This window comes from Panulirus ornatus, chromosome 54 (genome assembly GCF_036320965.1).
Source record: "Panulirus ornatus isolate Po-2019 chromosome 54, ASM3632096v1, whole genome shotgun sequence".
Taxonomy (NCBI): domain Eukaryota; kingdom Metazoa; phylum Arthropoda; class Malacostraca; order Decapoda; family Palinuridae; genus Panulirus; species Panulirus ornatus.
In genome coordinates this window covers 7,352,659-7,358,963 of record NC_092277.1, presented here as the reverse complement: position 1 = coordinate 7,358,963, position 6,305 = coordinate 7,352,659, and positions in this window count along the sequence as shown.

The following is a 6,305-nucleotide window of genomic DNA, read 5'->3' as shown; positions in this document are numbered from 1 at the left end:
GTAGTGAAAAGTTTTTATCAAGGATGTAAGCATGTGTACATGTAGGAAGAGAGAAAAGTGATTGGTTCTCAGTGAATGTTGGTTTGTGGTAGGGGTGTGTGATGTCTCCATGGCTGTTCAATTTGTTTATGGATGGGGTTGTTACAGAGGTGAATGCAAGAGTTTTGGAAATGGGCAAGTATGCAGTCTGTTGTGGATTAGAGGGTGTGGGAAGTGAGTCAGTTGTTGTTCGCTGATGATACAGCATTGGTGGCTGATTCGGGTGAGAAACTGCAGAAGCTGGTGACTGATTTTGATAAAATGTGTGAAAGAAGAAAGCTGAGAGTAAATGTGAATAACAGCAGGGTTATTAGGTACAGTAGGGTTGAGGGTCAAGTCAATTGGGAGGTAAGTTTGAATGCAGAAAAACTGGAGGAAGTGAAGTGTTTTAGATATCTGGGAGTGGATCTGGCAGTGGATGGAACCATGGAAGCGGAAGTGAATTATAGGGTGGGGGAAGGGGCGAAAGTTCTGGGAGTGTTGAAGGATGTGTGGAAGTCGAGAACATTATCTTGGAAAGCAAAAATGGGTATCTTTAAAGGAATAGTGGTTCCAACAATGTTATATGGTTGCGAGGCATGGGCTATAGATAGAGTTGTGCAGAGGAGGGTGCTGGAAATGAGATGTTTGAGGATAATATGTGGTGTCAGGTGGTTTGATCTAGTAAGTAATGATAGGATAAGAGAGATGTGGTAATATAAAGAGTGTGGTTGAGAGAGCAGAAGAGGGTGTTTTGAAATGGTTTGGTCACATGGAGAGAATGAGTGAGGAAAGATTGAGCAAGAGGATATATGTGTCAGAGGTGGAGGGAACAAGGAGAAGTGGGAGACCAAACTGGAGGTGGAAAGATGGCGTGAAAGAGATTTTGAGTGATCGTGGCCTGAACATGCAGGAGGGTGAAAGGAGGGCAAGGAATAGAGTGAATTGGAGCGATGTGGTATACAGGGGTTGACGTGCTGTCAGTGGATTGAATCAAGGCATGTGAAGCGTCCGGGGTAAACCATGGAAAGCTGTGTAGGTATGTATATTTGCGTGTGTGGACGTGTGTATGTACATGTGTATGGGGAGGGTTGGGCCATTTCTTTCGTCTGTTTCCTTGCGCTACCTCGCAAACGCAGGAGACAGCGAAAGGGAGCTGTGGTTTCAGTGCATTATACGTGACAGCTAGAGACTGAGTGTGAACAAGTGTGGCCTTTGTCATCTTTTCCTAGCACTACTTCACGCATATGCGGGGGAAAGGGGGTTGTTATTATATGTGTGGCAGGGTGGCAATGGGAATGAATAAAGGCAGACAGTATGAATTATGTACATGTGTATATACATTTATGTCTGTGTGTGCATATATATGCATACGTTGAGATATATAGGTATGTATATTGGTGAGTGTGGATGTGCCTGTATATACGTGTCTGTGAATGGGTTGGGCCATTCTTTCATCTGTTTCCTTGTGCTAACGCGGGAGACAGCGACAAAGTGAAATAAAAATATAATAAAATAATAAGTACATATGTATATGTCTGTGTGTGTATATATATGTGTATGTGGGTGGGTTGGGCCATTCTTCCGTCTATTTTCTTGCGCTGCCTTGCTAACGCTGGAGACAGTGACAAAGCATAATAAATAAATAAATAAGTAAATATTAGTTTTGTTAGTGAAAGAGAAGAGAGAGGTATTTGGGTGATTTCTGCAGGGAAATAGTGCAAGTGACTGGGAGATGTATAAAAGAAAGAGGCAAGAGGTCAAGAGAAAGGTGCAAGAGGTGAAAAAGAAGGCAAATGAGAGTTGGGGTGAGAGAGAGTCATTAAATTTTTGGTAGAATAAAAAGATGTGAGAAGGAGATGGAGTGAGTATTTTGAAGGTTTGTTGAATGTGTTAGATGATAGAGCAGCAGATATAGGGTGTTTTGGTCGAAGTGGTGTGCAAAGTGAGAGGTTTAGGGAGAATGATTTGGTAAACATAGAAGAGGTAGTAAAACCTTTCTGGAAGATGAAAGCCAGCAAGGCAGTGGGTGTGGATGGAATTGCAGTGGAATCTATTAAAAAAGGGGGTGACTGTATTATTGACTGGTTGGTAAGGCTATTCAATGTATATATGACTCATGGTAAGGTGCCTGAGGATTGGTGGAATGCTTGCATAATGCCATTGCAAAAAGGCAAAGGGGATAAAAGTGAGTGCTCGAATTACAGAGGAATAAGTTTGTTGAGTATTCCTGGGAAATAGTATGGGAGGGTATTGAATGAGAGGGTGAAGGCATGTACAGAGTATCAGATAGGGGAAGAGCAGTGTGGTTTCAGAAGTGGTAGAGAATGTGTGGATCAGGTGTTTGCTTTGAAGAATGTATGTGAGAAATACTTAGAAAGGCAAATGGATTTGTATGTAGCATTTATGGATCTGAAGAAGGCATATGATAAGAGTTGATAAAGATGCTTTGTGGAAGGAATTAAGAATATATGGTGTGGGAGGCAAGTTGTTTGAAGCAGTGAAAAGTTTTTATTTAGGATGTAAGGCATGTGAATGCGTAGGAAGAGAGGAAAGTGATTGGTTCTCAGTGAATGTTAGTTTGCGGAAGGGGTGCGTGATGTCTCCATGGTGATTAATTTGTTTATGGATGGGGTTGTTATGGAGGTGAATGCAAGAGTTTTGGAGAGAGGGGCAAGGATGCAGTCTGTTGTCGATGAGAGATCTTGGGAAGTCAGTCAGTTGTTCACTGATGATACAGTGCTGGTGGCTGATTCGGGTGAGAAACTGCAGAAGCTGGTGACTGAGTTTGGTAAAGTGTGTGAAAGAAGAAAGCTGAGAGTAAATGTGAAAAAGAGCAAGATTGTTAGGTACAGTAGGGTTGAGGGGTAAGTCAATTGGGAGGTAAGCTTGAATGGAGAAAAACTGGTGGAAGTGGAGTGTATTAGATATCCTGGAGTGGATTTGGCAGCAGATGAAACCATGGAAGCGGAAGTGAATCATACGGTGGGGGATGGGGCGAAAGTTCTGGGAACATTGAAAAATGTGTTGAAGTCGAGGACGTTATCTTGGAAAGCAAAAAATGGCTATGTTTGAAGGAATAGTGGTTCCAACAGTGTTATATGGTTGCAAGGCATGGGCTATAGACAGAGTTGTGTGGAGAACGGTGGATGTGCTGGAAATGAGATGTTTAAGGACAATATGTGGTGTGAGGTGGTTTGATCGAGTAAGTAATGAAAGGGTAAGAGAGGTGTGGTAATAAAAAGTGTGTGGTTGAGGGAGCAGAAGAGGGTGTTCTGAAATGGTCTGGCCACATGGAGAGAATGAGTGAGGAAAGATAGATCAAAAGGATATATGTGTCAGAGGTGGAGGGAACAAGGAGAAGTGGGAGACCAAATTGGAGGTGGAAAGATGAAGTGAAGAAAATTCTGAGTGATCAGGGCCTGAACATGCAGGAGGGTGAAAGGCGTGCAAGGAATAGAGGAAATTGGAACGATGTGGTATACCAGGGTCAACGTGCTGTCAATGGATTCAACCAGGGCATGTGAAGTGTCTGGGGTAAACCATGGAAAGTTTTGTAGGGCCTGGATGTGGAAAGGGAGCCGTGGTTTTGGTGCATTATACATGATAGCTAGAGACTGAGTGTGAACGAATGTGGCCTTTGTTGTTTTTTCCCAGCGCTACCTCGTGCACATGCAGAGGAGGGGGTTGTCATTTCATGTGTGGCGGGGTGGCAACGAGATTGAATAAGTACAGACAGTATGAATTATGTACATGTGTATATATGTATATGTGTGTGTGTGTATATATATGTATAGGTTGAGATGTATAGGTATGTATATGTGCATGTGTGGATGTGTATGTATATACATGTGTGTGTGGGTGGGTGGGTTGGGCCATTCTTTCATCTGTTTCCTTGCGCTACCTCGCTGACGCGGGAGACAGCAACAAAGTATAATAAATGAATATAAATAAAAAGATGTTTTGGAAGGAGGTAAATAAAGTGCATAAGACAAGAGAACAAATGGGAACATCAGTGAAGTGGGCAAATGGGGAGGTAATAACAAGCAGTGGTGAAGTGAGAGGGAGATTGAGTGAGTACTTTGAAGGTTTGCTGAATGTGTTTGATGACAGAGTGGCAGATATAGGGTGTTATGGTCAAGGTGGTGTGCGAAGTGAGAGGCTCGGGGAGAATGACTTGGTAAACAGAGAAAAGGTAGTAAAAGCTTTGTGGAAGATCAAACCCGGTAAGGCAACGGGTTTGGAAGGTGTTGCTGCTGACTGGCTGGTGAGGATATTCAATGCATATATGGTTTATGGTAAAGTGCCTGAGGATTGGCAGAATGCATGCATAGTGCCATTGTACAAAGGCAAAGGGGATAAAGTTGTGTTCAAATTACAGAGGTATAAGTTTGTTGAGAATTCCTGGGAAAATATATGGGAGGATATTGACTGAGAGGGTGAAGGCATGTACATAGCATCAGATTAGGGAAAAGCAGTGTGCTTTCAGAAGTGGTAGAAGATGTGTGGATCAGGTGTTTGCTTTGAAGAATGTATGAGAGAAATACTTAGAAAAACAAATGGATTTGTATATAGCATTTATGGATCTGGAGAAGGCATATGATAGAGTTGATAGAGATGCTTGTGGAAGATATTAAGAGCATTTGGTGTGGGAGGCATGTTGCTGTCAGCAGTGAAAAGTTTTTATTGAGGATGTAAGGCAGGTGTATGTGTAGGAAGAGAGGAAAGTGATTGGTTCTCAGTGAATGTTGGTTTGCGAAAAGGGTGCGTGATGTCTCCGTGGTTGTTTAATATGTTTATGGATGGAGTAGTTAGGGAGGTGAATGCAAGAGTTTTGGAAAGAGGGGCAAGTATGCAGTCTGTTGTGCATGAGAGAGCTTGGGAAGTGAGTCAGTTGTTGTTCGCTGATGATACAGCACTGGTGGCTGATTTGGGTGAGAAACTGCAGAAGCTACTAACTGAGTTTGGTAAAGTGTGTGAAAGAAGAAAGCTGAGAGTAAATGTGAATAAGAGCAAGGTTATTAGGTACAGTAGGGTTGAGGGAGAAGTCAGTTGGGAGGTAAATTTGAACAGAGAAAAACTGGAGGAAGTGAAGGGTTTTAGATATCTGGGGGTGGGTTTGGCAGCGGATGGATCTATGGAATTGGAAGTGAATCATAGGGTGGGGTAGGGGGCAAAAGTTCTGGGAGCGCTGAAAAATGTGTGGAAGTCGAGAACATTATCTTGGAAAGCAAAAATGGGTATGTCTGAAAGAATAGTGGTTCCAACAATGTTATATGGTTGTGAGGCGTGGGCTATAGATAGAGTTTTGCGGAGTAGGGTGAATGTGCTGGAAATGAGATGTTTGAGGACAAAATGTGGTGTGAGGTGGTTTGATCGAGTAAGTAATGAAAGGGTAAGAGAGATGTGTGGTAATAAAAAGAGTGGTTGAGAGAGCAATAGAGGGTGTTTTGAAATGGTTTGGTCACATGGAATGAATGAGTAAGGAAAGATTGACAAAGAGGATATATGTGTCAGAGGTGGAGGGAACGAGGAGAAGTGGGAGACCAAATTGGAGGTGAAAAGATGTAGTGAAGAAGATTTGGAGTGATCAGGGCCTGAAGATGCAGGAGGGTGAAAGGCGTGCAAGGAATAGACTGAATTGGAACGATGTGGTATACTGGGGTCGACGTGCTGTCAATGGATTGAACTAGGGCATGTGAAGTGTCTGGGGTAAACCATGGAAAGTCTTGTGGGGCCTGGATGTGGAAAAGGAGCTGCGGTTTTGGTGCATTATAACTGAAAGCTAAAGACTGAATGTGAACGAATGTGGCCTTTGTTGTCTTTTCCTAGCGCTACCTTGTGCACATGCTGGGGGAGGGGGTTGTTATTTCATTTGTGGCAGGGTGGCAACAGGAATGAATATGGGAAGACAGAATGAATTATGTACATGTGTATATATGTATATGTCTGTGTGTGTATATATATGTATAGGTTGAGATGTATAGGTATGTGTATGTGCGTGTGTGGACGTATATGTATATACATGTGAATGTGGGTGGAGTGGGCCATTCTTTCATCTGTTTCCTTTCACTGCCTCGCAAACAAGGGAGACAGCAACAAAGTATAATAAATAAATTAATAAATAAATAGTTATTTTCATAACTGGAAAATTGTAAATGAGAAGTGTTAATTCAGATAAATAATCTGAAGCATTTTTCAGTAATTGAAAAGTGTTGTATGGAGATTGGCTGGGATGAAAATAGAGTATCTGTTAAGACAAAAGTCCCTGATAGGATTAATGAAAG